Source organism: Callorhinus ursinus, unplaced genomic scaffold (assembly GCF_003265705.2).
Source record: "Callorhinus ursinus isolate GAN/ISIS: 27379988/994484 unplaced genomic scaffold, GSC_fseal_2.0 scaffold14, whole genome shotgun sequence".
In the NCBI taxonomy this organism is placed as follows: Eukaryota; Metazoa; Chordata; class Mammalia; order Carnivora; family Otariidae; genus Callorhinus; species Callorhinus ursinus.
The window spans coordinates 19,542,007-19,559,311 of NW_027397076.1; positions in this window are offsets into that span (position 1 = coordinate 19,542,007).

The window sequence follows — 17,305 nt, forward strand, 5'->3', positions numbered from 1 at the left end:
GCAATGTATTCATGTAGTAATATATTGTAAAATTTGCAGCCACTTCCATTTATCTTTAAGGTATTAGTGTTCTGGTGTGGAAATGGCTTCTAGAAACACTCCCACTGACCACTGCACCAATTCACTAGGACACCATGACCCAAAATAGTGTGAGCAGAGGCTGCATCAGGATGCCCTAGTAAATGTGTCTTATGGACCTGGTACCAGAAATATGTGGGTGATGGATGAGAAACAAGGTTTGAAATGAATGGAGGCAGAAGCCAGTTTGTGGAAAATTCTCACAATCATCACAATCACCTGATGTGTAATATTGTAAGTGGAAGAACCAGGTTTCATTAATGCCTGGTCAAGGCTTGGTAGCTTTCCCCAACCAGAAAATGCTCAGTAATATAAGTATAAACAAAACCATACATTTTTTTCCTCTTAATTATGAGGAAACACAATAGAATTTAATAAAATTGCTATGTTTCTTCTTAAAGATTTTATTTATTTGACAGAGAGAGACACAGTGAGAGAGGGAACACAAGCAGGGTGAGCGGGAGAGGGAGAAGCAGGCCTCCCATGGAGCAGGGAGCCTGATGCGGAGCTTGATCCCAGGACCTTGGGATCATGACCTGAGCCAAAGGCAGATGCTTAATGACTGAGCCACCCAGGCACCCCTAAAATTGCTATGTTTATAGAACCAGAAAATCTATATATAAGGACACATGTTTTAGGCTTCTCAATGTAGTGGTCTTGACAAATGTGTAGTGTCATACACCCACCATTATAGAACATACAGAATTGGTTTAATTGCCCTAAAAAATCTCTTATGCTTTATGTATTCAACATTCCTACCCTCCTTTGTACCTCTAGAAACCACTGATTTTTTATTTTCTTTACAGTTTTCACATTTTCCAGAGTGTCATATAATTGAAATTCTACAATATGTAGTCTTTTCAGACTAGCTTCTTTCAATTAGCAATATGCATTTAATGTTCATCTATATTTTCACTGCTTTATAGCTCATTTCTTTTTATCATAAAATAATATTCCATTGTCTGGATGTGTCATAGTTTGGTTATCCATTTACCTATTAAGGACATCTTTAGTTGTTTCCAGTTTTTTGGTGATTATGAATTAAGCTGCTATAAACATTTATTTTTTGGGGAGCCATAAGTTTTCAAATCAGTTGGGTAAATGCCTAGGAGCATTATTGCTGGGCTATATGGTACATCTATGTTTAGGTTTGTAAAAAACACAAAACTGTCTTCTAAAGTGACTGTACCACTTTGTACTCCCAGCAGCTATGAATGAAAAGTCCTGCTGCTCCACATCCTCTCCAGCAATTTTTATTGTCAGTTTGTTGGATTTTAGCCATTCTAATAGATGGGGAATAGTGTATCATTATTGTTTTAATTTGTAGTTCCCTAATGACCAATGATGGTGAGCATCTTTTCATTAGCTTACTTGCCATCTGTTTATCTTCTTTGGTGAGATGTCTTTTCAAATCTTTTGTCCATTTTTAAATTGGGTTGTTTCTTTACTATTGGATTTTAAAAGGTTGTATATTTTAGATGCAAATCTTAGGTCAGATGTGTTCTGTACATATTTGCTACAGTTTGTGGCTTTTCATTCTCCTAATAATGTCTTTCACAGAGCAGCTTCAAGCATTTCTTTAAACATACTTTAAAATGTTCTAAAGAGGTTTTGTGTAACAAGATGGTCTCCCCAACATAAGGCTTTTGGAAAATAATGACATTTTAAGGACTTCTGACTTTTAAGGACATCTAACATATAGTTTTAAAAACTCAAAACACATTAGAAAAAAAAGTGATAAAACTCAGACATATTGTTTAACTCCAATCTGGAAACACGTTTTGGAATAGCTCATAAAAACAACTGAGAAATTGTAAACTCCTAATTCAAATATACTAAATGGATATAAAGATTCTGTAATCTTTATATTTATTTATTAAAAACCTAGGAGTTTTAAGAAGATGGTGGAGTAGGAGAATCCTGAGTTCACTTTGTCCCATGGACACACATACATCACAGCTACATCCATGCAAGTAACTCTGAAAACCACCTAAAGAATGGCAGAACAGACCTTTCACAGCTAATCATAGAGAGGAAGCCACATCAAAAAGGGTAGGAGGGATAGAGACATAGCTGGGAACCAAATGCCTGGCAGGACTGACCACAAACAAGAAGGACATCACAAGTATGGAAAAACAAGAGGATCAGAGCACCACAATGAGCACCCCTGGCATTGGGGACCTGCACTGGAAATACAGTTCCCATAACATCTAGTTTCGAAAAACAGCGGGGCTTAATTCTGAGAACTTTAAAAATCAGTGGGGCTTAACGCCAACAGCTTTAAAAACCAGCAGGTTTAATTCCAGGAGAGCCAGAGAGTGGTAGAAAACTGAGTCACTGCCCTTAAAAAGTCAGCATACTAAATAATTTGGCCCAAGACACATGGTTCAGAAGCAGAAGTTTGAAAAGTGCCTGGGGTATATGTGAAGGAGATTCACTGAATAATCTTAGAACATTTGCTGGAGATGCAAGGATCTGCAGGAGATTTCTTCAGGAACAAAGGTGCCGGTGGATGCCATTTGTTTTCCCATCCCCCAACCAAGACAGCTAGGCACTTCCTGGAACCAGTGCTAACACCCTCCATCTATCCTGTTAGAACCACATGACCTGCCCCAGTATTCCCCTATGAACCCACTGCATCCAACCTGCCTGTCTCAACAGGCATCCCTCCAAATCAGCTTCTGACCCACTGCACCTGGCAGGCAGCCCCAGCCATGACTGGCACCACACCAGAGTGACTCATGCCCTGGTAAGGGTGCAGGAAGATAACCCTACACACCAGTGCACTTGTAGTTCCTATAGCTAGTCCTCTTGTTGGCCTAGCAGGGAGCAAGCCCTGCCTTGGTGCACCTCCTGCTGTGACAGAGAGGCTAATTGCAGAGAACTAGGGTGAGCACCTGCCCCACACACCAATGAGCCCAAATGGGCCACAGACAGGTCTCTCAATAATGTGGGGAGCAACACCTGCCCAGTGTGCCCACAGCAAGCAAAGGAGATCATTGCAGCTAACTGGGCTGAAGGCAACCATAGCTCAGCCACAACAGGAGGGTGCATGCAGCCCACAGAGGGGAAACCCTTGAAGTGCCTCATTCTGATGACCAGAAGACATTGTTCTATAGGGCATCACATGACCTCTTCTACATAAGGTCACTTCTTTCAAGACCAGGAGATATAACTGACCTACCTAATACACAGTAAAAAACACAGAGAGAAAAAATGTTGAGACAGAAGAATATGTCCCAAAAAATGAACAAAATAAACGTTATAGGTTAATGAAATAGAGATAAACAGTATGCTGGATAAAGAATTCAAAAACAATGGTAATAAAGATACTCACTGGACTTAAGAGTGGATGAACTCATTGAGAACTTCAAAAAAGAGAAAATATTTTAAAAGATCCAGTCAGAGCTGAAGAATTCAATACTGAAACAAAAAATATACCAGAGGGAATCAACAGATTAGAAAATGCAGAAGAACAAATTAGCAATCTGGACAATAGGGTAATGGAAAGTAACCAAGCTGAACAGCAAAAAGAAAAAAATAATAATAAAAAATGCAAATACATTTAGGGAGCTCTGTGACATCATCAAGTATGATAACATCTACATTATAGCAATCTCAAAAAGAGAAGAGAGAGAGAAGGCAGACAACTTATATGAAGAATAATAGCTGAAAACATCCCAAATCTGGGAAAAGAAACAGACATCCAGGGCCAGCAAGGACAGAGAGCCCCTAAAAAGATGAACCCAAGGAGGTCCACACCAAAATACATAATAATTAAAATGGCAAAGAGTAATAATAATAAAGAGAGAGAACTTTTTTAAAGATTTTATTTACTTATTTTAGAGAGCACCAGGGGAGGAACAGAAGGAGAGAGAAAAGCAGACTCTGCACCGAGCATGGAGCCCAACACGGGACTCAATCCCACAACCCTGAGATCATGACCTGAGCTGAAATTGGGAGTCAGACACCCAATTAACTGAGCCACTCAGGTGCCCGAATAAAGAGAGAATTTTAAAGGCACCAAGAGAAAACAGAAGGAAAACCATATTAAGGTTATCAGCTGATTTTTTAAATATTTTTAAAGATTTTATTTATTTATTTGACAGAGAGAGATAGTGAGAGTGGGAACACAAGCAGGAGGAGTGGGAGAGAGAGAAGCAGGCTTCCCCCTGAGCAGGGAGCCCGATGTGGGGCTCTATCCCAGGACCCTGGGACCATGACGTAAGCCAAAGGCAGATGCTTAATGACTGTGCCACCCGGGAGCCCCAGTCAGCTGATTTTTTAGTAGAAACTTTGTGGGTCAGAAGAAAGTGGCATAATATATTCAAAATTCTGAAAAGAAAAAAACTTATAACCAAGAATACTGTTATCATTCAGAATAGAAGAAGAGATAGTTTCCCAGACACACAAAAGTTAAAGGAATTTATCACTACTAAACTAGCCTTACAAGAAATGTTAAAGAGAATTCTTTAAGTGAGAAGAAAAGGTCATAACTAGAAGAAAATTATGAAAGGAAAAAATTTCACAGGTAAAAGCAAATATAAAGGTACTAATCACTTATAAAGCCAGTATAGAGGTTAAAACACAAAAGTAGTAAAATCAACTATATCTACAAAAAATTAGTCAAGGATATGCAAAATAAAAGATGTAAAATATGCCATCAAATACATAAAACGTGAAGTGGAAAGTAAAAAATTAGTGCTTTTAGAATGTGTTCTAACTTAAGAGACCGTCAACTCAATACAGACTCTTATACATGTAAGATGTTATATTTGAACCCAATGGTAACCACAAACCAAAAATCTATAATAAATACAAACACAAAAAAAGTGAAAGGAATCCAAGCATCATACTAATGAAGGCCATCAAACCACAAAGGAAGAGAGCAAGAGAAGGGGAAAGAACAGATAAGAATTCCAAAGGGAATTCAGAGGTACAAACTTCCAGTTATAAAATAAGTCACAGGGATGAAAAGTACAGCATAGAGAATATAGTGTATAATATTGTAATAACATTGTTTGATGACAGATGGTGACTATACTTATTGTGATGAGCACTGTGTAATGTATAAAATTGTTGAATCATGTTCTACACATGAAACTAATATAACACTGTATGTTAATTATAATTCAATAAAAAGTAGCTACTTCTAAAAAAAAAAAACAGTTAACAAAATGGCACTAAGTACCTACCTATCAATAATTACTTTAAATGTAAATGGACTAAATGCTCCAATCAAAAGACATGGGGTGACTGCATGGGTGAAAAACAAGAGCCATCCATATGCTGCTTACAAGAGACTTCAGATCTAAAGACATACAGATTGAAAGTGAACAGATAGAAAAACATATACCATGCAAACAGAGCAAAAAAAGAAAGCTGGGGTAGCGATACTTGTATCAGACAAAACAGATGTTAAAACAAAGACTGTAGCAAGAGACAAAGAAAGGCATTACATAATGATAATGGGATCAATCTAACAAAAGATTATAATAATTTTAAATATCTATGCATCTAACACAGGAACACCTAAATATACAAAGCAAGTATTAACAGACATAAAGGGAGAAATTGACAGTGATACAATAATAATAGTAGGAGACTTTAACACCCCACTAACATCAATGAATTGATCATCCAGACAGAAAATCAACAAGGAAACAGTGGCTTTGAATAACATATTAGACCAGATGGACCTAACAAACATATAAAGAACATTCCATCCAAAAACAGCAGAACATACATTGTTTTCAAGGACACATGGAACATTTTCCAGGATAACAAAACAAATCTTGATAAATTTAAGAGGATTGAAATCATATCAAGTATCTTTTTGTGACCACAATGGTATGAAATTAGAAATCAATTACAAAAAAAAAAAAAAGAAAGAAAGAAACAGACACACATGGAGGCTAAATAACATGCTATTATAAGCCAGTGAGTCAACAAAGAAGTAAAAGAAGAAATTTAAAAATACATGGAGACTAATGAAAATGAAAACACAATAGTCCAAAATCTTTGAGATATAGCAGATGCAGTTCTAGGAGGGAAATGTATAATGAGTGATACAGGACAACATCAAGAAATAAGAGAAATCTCAAATACACAATCTCATCTTACACCTAAAGGAGCTAGAAAAAGAACAAAGCCCAAAGTTAGTAGAAGGAAGGAAATATTAAAGATTAGAGCAGAAATAAATGAAATAGAGACTAAAAAGAGAACCTAAAGATCATTGAAACCAAGAGCTAGTTCTTTAAAAAGATAAAAAAAATTTATAAATCTTTAGCCAGACCTATTAAGGAAAAAAGAGAGGGCTCAAATAAATAAAATCAGAAATGGAGAAGAAATAACAACCAACACCACTGAAATACAAAGAATTATAAGAGATTATAAAAAATTATATTAAAAATTGGACAACCTAGAAGAAATGGATAAATTCCTAGAAACATACAATCTTCTAAAACTGAATCAGGAAGAAATAAAAAATTTGAACAGACCAATTACTAGTAATTAAATTGAATTGGTAATCAAAAAATTCCCAATGAATGAACGTCCAGGACCAGATGGCTTCACAGAAATATTCTACCAAACATTTAAAGAAGAGTTAATACCTATTCTTCTCAAACTATGCCAAAAAATAGAAAAGGAAGGAAAACTTCCAAATTCATTCAACAAGGCCAGATTACCCTGATACCAAAACCAGATGAAGATACTATAAACAAGAAAACTACAGGCCAATACCTCTAATGAAGATAGATGCAAAAATCCTCAACAAAATATTAGCAAACCAAATCCACAACAATACACTAAAAAAAAAACATTCGCCACAATCAAGCGGGATTTGTTTCAGGGATACAAGTGTGGTTCAATATTCAAAAATCAGTCAGTCACATTAACAAGAAGAAGGATAAAAACAATATGGTCATCTAAATAGATGCAGAAAAAGCATTTGACAAAGTACAACATCCATTCTTGATAAAAACTCTCAATAAAGTAGGTTTAGAGGGAACATATCTAAACTTAAAAAATGACATATATAAAAAACCATGGCTAACATTATTCTCAATGGTGAAAAACTGAAACATCAGAAACACAACAAAGATGTCCACTTTCACCACTTTTATTCAACACAGGAAGTCCTGGCTGTAGCAATCAGAGAAGAAAAAGAAATAAAAAGTATCCAAATGGGTAAGGAAGAAGTAAACCTATGACTATTTGCAGTTGACATGATACCCTAAAGACTCCATCATAAAACTATTAGAACTGATAAATGAATTCAGTAAAGTTGCAAGATACAAAATATATAGAAATTTGTTGCCTTTCTATACAATGATAATAAAGTAGCAAAAAGAGAAATTAAGAAAACAACCCCATTTACAATTCCAACAAAAAGAATCAAATACCTAGGAATAAATATAACCAAAGTGGTGAAAGACTTTCACTCTGAAAACTGTAAAACACTGATGAAAGAAACGGAAGATGACACAAACAAATGGAAAGATATTCCATGCTCATGGATTGGAAAAACTAATATTGTTAAAAAGTCTATAACACCTAAAGTAATCTACAGATTCAATGCAATCCCTTTCAAAATACCAGTAGTATTTTTCACAGAACTAGGATAAATAATCCTAAAATTTGTATGAAACCACAAAAGATCTGGAATAGCCAAAGCCATCTTGAGAAAGAAGAACAAAGTTGGATGATATAGATAGAAAGGTGTTCCTTTTTCTTTCTATCATGTTTTTTTTTCTTTTCTTTCTTTCTTTTTTTTTTTTTTAAGAGAGAGAGAGAGAGAGAGAGAGTGCACACAAGCAGAGGGGAGGGACAGAGGGAAAGAGAGGCTCCATGCTGTGCTCAATCTCACAACCTTGAGATCATGACCTGAGATGAAATCAAGAGTCAGATGCACAACTGACTGACCCACCCAGTCACCCCTATTTTTCTAGTTTTGTGTATGTTTGAAATTTTCCATAATGAGAAACTTAAAAATATAAAGTTCATGATACAATTTCATTGTGTCATATGTTTCATTTAATTTTGATCTCATTGTCTTACCTCTCATGTACCTGATTATTTTTTACCTCTTGTCAGATGTTGTATAAAACCAATTATATATGGGGGAGGAGCTAAGGAGTAGGAGGAGGACCCTAGGTTTGCCTTTTATCTTGAACACAACCAGATAAATATCAAATCATCCTGAATACCCAAGAAATTAATCTGAGGACTGACAGAACAAACAGCACAACTAGAGGGAGAGAAGAGGTGACATTGCAGAAGATATGAGGTGCAGAGACATGGTTTGGGGGAGAAATGGATCACAGGTGTGGCGGTGGGGAAGGAGCCCTGGTCACAGAGAGAGGTGAGAGAGAGAGGAGTGTACAGGGGATTGCACAAGCAAAACACTTCCCCAAAGCCATTGGACAGGAAAATGTGAGGGGCTGATATTCGTGTGTTTTTACAACCAGTGGGGCTCAAAGACTGGAGTTTTAGAGGTCCAAATCATGGCCCTTGTGGAGCCCTGAGGACACTGTGGTGCTCCTGTAGAGAAGGAAGAATCTGACCTCTTCTTTATAAAGCCATTACTCTCAGGAACAGGAAACATACAAGGCTTTCCTAACAAACAAAAGAAGACAGAGACCTAAACAAATTACCAAGACAGAGGAATTCATCCCAAAAGAAAGACAAGAAAAGGTCATGGCCAGGGATCTAATCAAAAGAGATATAAGAAATATGCCTGATCCAAATTTAAAGCAACAATCATAAGGATACTAGCTGGGCTTGTGAGAAGCAGAGAAGACACCATGGAGTCCTTTACCACTGAGATAAAAGACCTAAAACCTAGTCAGGCTGAAATAAAAAATGCTAAAACTGAGATGAAAAACTGAATTGATGGACAGAAGAAACACAAGAATGAATAAATGATATAGAAGATTAAATTATGGAAAAATAATGAGCTGAAAAGAAGAGGGAGAGAAAAATATCGGATCATGAAGGTAGACAGGGAACTCAGCAATTCCATAAAGCATAAAAACATTCATATCATAGGAGTCCCAGAAAAAGAAGAGAGAGGGAAAAATGGCAGATGGTTTATTTGAGTAAATTATAGCTGAAAACTTCCCTAATCTGGGAAAAGAAACAGACATCCAAATCCAGGAAGCACAAATAAACAAAAGCAGGCCAAAATCAAAACATACAGTAAATTTGCAAAATACAGAGATAAGGAAAATGTCCCAAAGCAACAAGGCAAAAGAAATCCCTAACTTACAAGGGAAGACAAGTAAGGTTAGCAGATCTATCCACCGAAAATTGATAAGCCAGAAAAGATGGCATGATATATTCAACATGCTGAAATGGACAAATATGCAACCAAGAATAGTTTATCCAGCAAAGCTGATATTCAGAATAGGAGAGATAAAGAGTTTCCCAGACAGGGGCGCCTGGATGACCCAGTCAGTCAAGTGTCTGACTCTTGATTTCCACTCAGGTCATGATCTCAGGGTCATGAGGATGAGGCCCATATTCGGGCTCTGCACTGGGCATGGAGCCAGCTTAAATTCTCACTCCTTCTGCCACCCCTCTCCATTTCACACGCTCTCTCTCTCTCTCTCAGAAAAAAAAAAATTTTTTTGCTGAACAAAAGCTAAAGGAGTTCATGACCACTAAACCAGCCCCACAAGAAATATGGAAAGGGACTCTTTGAGTGGAAAAGAAAGACCAAAAGGAACAAGGACTAGAAAGAAACAGAGAAAATCTCCAGAAACAACAACTTTACAGGTAATACAATGGTGCGAAATTCATATCTACCAATAATCACTCTGAATGCAAATGGACTAAATGCTCCAACCAAAACACATAGAGGGTCAGAATGGATTAAAAAAAACAAGACCCATTTATATGCTGCTTACAACTCATTTTAGACTTAAAGACTCCTACAGATTGAAAGTGAGGGGATGGAGAACGATTTATCATGCTAATGGACATCAAAAGAAAGCCAGAGGAGCCATACTCATTTCAGACAGACTAGATTTTAAACCAAAGACTGTAACAAGAGAAGAAGAAGGACCCTATATCATAATAAAGGAGGTCTATCCAACAAGAAGCTCTAACAACTGCAAATATTTAGGCCCCCATCTTGGGAACACCCAAATATATATACACCAGTTAATAACAAATATAAAGAAACTCATTGATAACAATACAATAATAGTGGTGGACTTTAATACTCCACTTACAGCAATGGACAGATCATCTAAGCAGAAGATCAACAAGGAAACAATGGCTTTGAATGATACACTGGACCAGGGGGACTTAACAGACATATTCAGAACATTTCATCCTCAGGCAGCAGAATACGCATTCTTTTCGAGGGCATATGGGACATTCTCCAGAACAGATCACATAAGAGGTCACAAGTCAGGCCTCAACAAATACAAATAGACTGAGATCATACCATGCATATTTTCTGACCACAATGCTATGAAACTTGAAGTCAATCACAAGAAACAATTTAGAAAGACCACTAATCCATAGAGGTTAAAGCACATACTACTAAAGAATGAATGGGTCAGCCAGGAAATTAAAGAAGAAATTTTTTAAAAGAACATGGAAGCAAATGAAAATGAAAACATGACAGTCTAAGACCTTCGGGCTGCAGCAAAAGCTGTCCTAAGAGGGAAGTATATAGCAGTACAGGCTTACCTCAAGAAGCAAAAAAAAAATCTCCAATACACAACCTAACCTTCCACCTAAAGGAGCTAAAAGCCTAAAGCCAGCAGAAGAAGGGAAATAATGAAGATTAGAGCAGAAATAAATGATAGACAAACAAACAAACCAAACCCCAGTAGAACAGATCAACCCAACTAAGAGCTGATTCTTTGAAAGAATTAATAAAATTGATAAACTCCCTAGCCAGATTTATCAAAAAGAAAAGAGAAAGGACCCAAATAAATAAATTCACAAATGAAAGGGGAGAGGTCAAAACCAACACCAAAGAAATACAAACAATTATAAGAGAATTTTATGAAAAATTAAATGCCAACAAATTGGGCAATCAGGAAGAAATAGGTAAATTCCTAGAAACACATAAACTACCAAAACTGAAACAGGGAGAAATAGAAAACTTGAACACATAGACAATCAACAAAGAAATGGATTCAGTAATCAAAAGTCTCCCAACAAACAAAAGGCCAGATGGCTTCCCAGGGGAATTCTACTAAACATTTTAAGAAGATTTAATACCTATTCTTCTCAAACTGTTCCAGAAAATAGAAATGGAAGGAAAATTTCCAAACTCATTCTCTGAGGCTAGCATTACCTTGATTCCAAAACCAAAGACCTCACTAAAACGGAGAACTACAGGCCAATATCCCTGATCAATATGGATGCAAAAATTCTCAATAATATACTAGCAAATCAAATCCAAGAGTACATTAAAGAATCATTCACCACAATCAAGTGGAATTTATTCCTGGGTTGCAAGGTTTGTTTGATATTGGCAAATCAATCAGTGTGAGACACCACATTAGTAAAAGAAAGGGTAACAACCATATGATCCTCTCAATAGATGCAGAAAAAGCATTTGACAAAATACAGTATCCATGCTTGATAAAAACCCTCAACAAAGTAGGGATAGAGGGAACATACCTCAACTTCATAAAGACCGTATACAAAAGACCCACAGCTAATATCATCCCCAATGGGGAAAATCTGAGAGCTTTTCTTTAAGGTCAGGAACAAGACAGGGATGTCCACTCTCATCAGTACTATTTAACATAGTACTGGAAGTCTTAGCCTCAGCAATTGGACAACAAAAAAAATAAAAGCATCCAAATTCTCAAGAAAGAAGTCAAACTTTCACTATTTGCAGATGACATGGTACTCTATGTAGAAAACCTGAAAGACTCCACCAAAAAATTACTAAAACTGATACACCAATGAAATGTAGTTGAAGGATACAAAACCAAGTACAGAAATCTGTTTAATTTTCAACTGAAGCAGCAGAAAAGAAATCAAGGAATCAATCCTATTTACAATTGCACCAAACACCATAAGATACCTAGGAATACACCTAACCAAAGAGGTAAAAGCTCTGTACTCTGAAAACTATAGGACACTGATGAAAGAAATTGAAGAGGACACAATGAAATGGAAAAGCATTCCATGTTCATGGATTAGAAGAACAAACATTGTTAAAATGTCTATACTACCCAAAGCAATCTACACATTTAATGCAACCCCTATCAAAATACCACGAGCATTTTTCACAGAGCTAGAACAAATAATCCTAAGATTTGTATGGACCCACAAAAGACCATGAATAGCCAAAGCAATCTTAAGAAAGCAAAGCAAAGCAGAGGCATCACCGTGCCGGACTTCAAGCTCTATTACAAAGTGGTAGTTATCAAGACAGTACGATACTGGCACAAAAACAGACACATAGATCAGTGGGACAGAATAGAAACCCAGAAAGGGAGCCACAACTCTATGGTCAACTCATCTTCGACAAAGCAGGAAAGAATGTCCAGTGGAAAAAAACAGTCTCTTCAACAAATGGTGTTGGGAAAACTGGACACCAACATGCAAAAGAATGAAACTGGACCACTTTCTTACATCATACACAAAAATAAATTTAAAATAGATTGAAGACTCAAATGTGAGAAGGAAGACATCAAAATCCTAGAGGAGAACTCAGGCAGTAACCTCTTTGACATGGGCCATAGCAAATTCTTACTAGTCACATTTCTGGAGGCAAGTGAACCAAAGGCAAAAATGAATTATTGGGACTTCGTTAAGATAGAAAGCTTCTACACAGAGAAGGAAATAATCAACAAAACTAAAAGGCAACCTTCAGAATGGGAGAAGATATTTGCAAACAACATATCTGATAAAGAGTTAGTATCTAAAATCTATAAAGAACTTAACAAACTCAACACCCAAAATACAAACAATCCAGTTAAAAAATGGGTAGAAGATGTGGCTAGACCCTTTTCCAAAGAAGACATCCAGATGGCTAGTAGACACATGAAAAGATGCTTAACATTACTCATCATCAGGGAAATGTAAATCACAAGTACAATGAGATATCACCTCACACTGTCAGAATGGCTAATTTAACAACACAGGAAACAACAAATGTTGGCAAGGATGTGTAGAAATGGGAACCCTCTAGTATGGAGATTCCTCAAAAATTTAAAAATAGAACTACCCTACAATCCAGAAATTGCCCTACTAGGTATTTACCCAAAGGATACAAAAATACTGATTTGAAGGAATAAATGCACCCCGATGTTTATAGCATTATCAACATTAGCCAAATTATGGAAAGAGCCCAAATGTCCATAGACTGATGAATGGACAAAGATGTGGTATACACACACATACACACACACACACACACACACACACACACACACACACACAGAGGAATATTACTCAGCCATCAAAAAGAATGAAATTTTGCCATTTGCAATGACATGAACAGAGCTAGAGAGTATTATGCTAAGCTAAATAAGTCTGTCAGAGAAAGACAATTACTGTATGATTTCACTCATAATGTGATTTTTAATAAACAAAACAAATGAACACATGAGGAAAAAAAGAGAGAAACCATAAAACAGACTCTTAACTACAGAGAACAAACTGAGGGTTGCTGGAGGGGAAGTGGGTGGAGGGATGGGCTAAATGGGTGATGGGATTAAGGAGGGCACTTGTGATGAGCACTGGGTGTTGTATGTAAGTGATGAATCACTAAATTCTACACCTGAAACTAATATTACACTGTATGTTAACTAATTGGAATTTAAATAAAAATGTGAAACTAAAAAAAAGAAAGCAAGTAAAACAAATAAATTATAAATAAATAAAATAAACTACAGTCTTAAAAAAAACAACTCATGAGCAATATCAATGAAAGCTGAGTGTCTGCATCCCTTAAGACCCACCAGTTCTACTACCTACACATTCTCAGAAGCATACTCAACATAGGACAAGCACAAGAGTGTTCGTAGCCGGTACTGTTTATAGTTTCCCAGACTGAAAACTACTCAAATGCCCATTAACAATGGAACAGATATATTATGGTATATTCACAAAATGGAATACTGTAAAGCACTGAGAACAGAAGAACCATATCTACAATATAATATGTATCAATAAAAATTTAAAAACCAATTATAGATATAGCTTGAGTCCCTGAATAGCATTATTTTTATCTTAAGAAGATTTTTTATTAGTTTCCTAAGGCAGCTAGGGGCACTAGCAATTCCAGATCACCTTAATCCAGGGTTTCTGGACCTCAGCACTACTGACATTGTCAACTAAATAATCTTTTGTTTTGGGGGCTGCCCTGTGCATTTTAGGATCTTTAGCAATATCCCTGGTCTCTACCTACTAGATGCCAACAGCATCCCCCAGTGTAACAATAAAAAATGTCTACAGTATGGTCAAACATCCTCTGAGGGACAAAATCAGGCTCCTCCCCATGACTGCCTTAACCTAATCAGAAATTGAGATATTTTGACATTAAATTTGGGTTGCTGGACAGTCCATTTATTGCCTCTCACACCTTCAGGGTCCCAACCTAATGCTTGGGGTTTTTTTTGTTTTGTTTGTTTCGTTGGTTTTTGTTTTTGTTTTGACCAGGGCTCATACTACTTGGCAAGCCCGGAGTCCAATGTTTGCTCATCAGCCCTGAGAGTTGTTGAAAATTCTGCTCAGCTTCTGAACCCTTTAGGGCAGTTCTATTATCAGTGGGTATCCCTAAGAAAAGGGTGTCCCTGAATGCCTTCCATATCTCTCTGAGGCTTTTGTTGTTGTTTTTACCTTTCTAGTACCTTGGAAATTTTTTTCCCCATTTTATCTATTTTGTTTTCCTTATCTGAAGTGTTGATCAAGTTTACCTATGGGATTACTAGAGTGGAAATCCTCTTCATCTTGCATTCTTTGTTAAACTCAGATTTTCATTTCCACTGAAACTACTCTTATCAAGATTTCTTATGGAATGAATTCCAATGGTCATTTCAGAATCCTCATGTGCTGTACACTCCCTCGTACACTTTTTGAGTCTTGTTTTGACGTCTTTCGTAGTTGCTCTTTCTTATTCTCTTCCTTTCTCATCTTCCTGTCCTGTCAATGAATAAGTGTTCTATGGCTCAGGCCCTGGAACTCTTCTGTTAGAATATACTCATTCCTTGGTGATCTCATTCAGTCTACTTTCTTTAAATAACACAGATGTAGCAAGTACACCTAATTAATTTATCCAGGCCAGATCCCTTGTGTCTTAGATGTCAGTGAAATCTCACACTTAACATCCCAAACTGAACTTCTGATCTTACTACAAAAATACAAAACAAAATCCAAAAAAACTTTAACTTGACATTTTTAAAAGGAGTTCTTTGTAGCTATTATCTAAATGAAGTCTTAGAAATATTAAAAATTATACACTAGGTTTATACTTCTATTAACTGAAATTGTTTTATGACTAGTATTACTTGCTACAGTCAGAAATTATTTATTCAATAGGATAATTTTTACACAAATAGTATTTTGGCTGTCACTTAAGTACAATGAAGTATATTGCTTTTTTCTGAATATTACAGTGATTTTAGTCCTATTTGTTTGTAAATACCCTAATTCTCATTCTGAAATAAACTCACTCAAATATGGTATTTATGTTTGGTCAAAAAAACTCTCCAGGATTTTCATCTCAGGTAAAAGAAAACCATGTACGTAATTTAACATATTCATGTAATATTCATATAATGTAAAATTGTCATTTGAAATATTTTAAAATGTGTTACCATAACCCTCCCTCTAAAAGTTTTCAGGAAATAATATAACCTTAAAGAATACTGTTCAAAAATAACTCATTAACTATTTATAACTCTTTAGAAGTTTGATGATGAAAACTACTATAAGTTATCTCCCTCTACTCTTCAGGCACAAGTGTTTTTAAATTTAAGATTGGGTACTTCTAGGCTTAACCACTGGAAGTGTTTCTTTTGTAGGAGAAAATGGGGTGGGGAATGGAGAAAATGGGGTGGGGAATGAAATGTTTATAGCCTCTAACAGTCTGAAGGACAACTTCTACATTCTAAGCAATAATGTCATTATGTGATTCACTTCAAAGATAGAAAGCTAAGTTTCTGAAGACAAAAAGATACATTTATTCTTAAAAAAAATACGTGAATTTTGAGATATGTACAATGATAGGTTCAAACTATATATATCTCAACTCTACCTGGTGAAGAGTTTATTGAAATATCAGAAGAGTCAAATATAAGTGTTTGTTTTTTAAATAAACTATTTATTTGGAAGGTAAATATATTAAAAGGCTTATTTTAAAATGCAATAATTCTGTATTTCTCTCAGAGCAAAAACCAAAATTCTGAAATGGCCTCTGTGACATGTATCCTTGACCCCTACTTGACCTTTCCTTGGACCACTTTCCCTGGATCACTCTGCTCTAGCTGCACGGAACTCTTCGGATGTTCTCAACACACTCCCATGCTGGGGTTTTTGCACTAGCTGTGTCCTCTACGTGGACATTCTCCTTTCAGGCATCCTTCCACATGGTTCACGCCCTTACCTCTTCAAGGCTTTGCTCAAATGTCACCTGCTCAGTGAAGCTCATCCTATACACCCCATTTCAAAGAGCAACTTGCACCCTTTCTACCCTCAGCACTCAAACCACTTTAGTGTGTTCTGCATTTTTTTTCATAGCATTTATCACCCTCTAACATAGAGGTTCCCAAACTTCATCAATTCACAGTACCCTTAGTTTCTCAAAAAATGTTCACAGCACCTCTAGCCAAAAAAAATATCTAACAATTCCATTCATTAAATAGATAGGTCCAAACAACTGAATAGCACTTATGTCTAAACAACTTACTAGCCCTTTTAAAAAGTAGTAATATTTATATTTCATTTTTAATTCATCATAATTACTTACTTAATAGGATATGTGTGTCTGTTGGACACTGAATGGCTTGTCAACACTTGGGATCTTAATGGACAACACCATCTTCATTTCCTGATGCACACCAATTTTTGTACAGGATTTGCTGGTTATTATAGCAACCACTGAAAAGCTAAGTTTGAAAAGATATGATGTCTCCAAAAGAAATATAGCATGATTTAATGTTGAAACTCTGAGCTATCCCTGCTAGTAATTTGTACATTTTCTGATAGATGCTGCCATGTTTCCCTTAAAAATGTAGGTAAC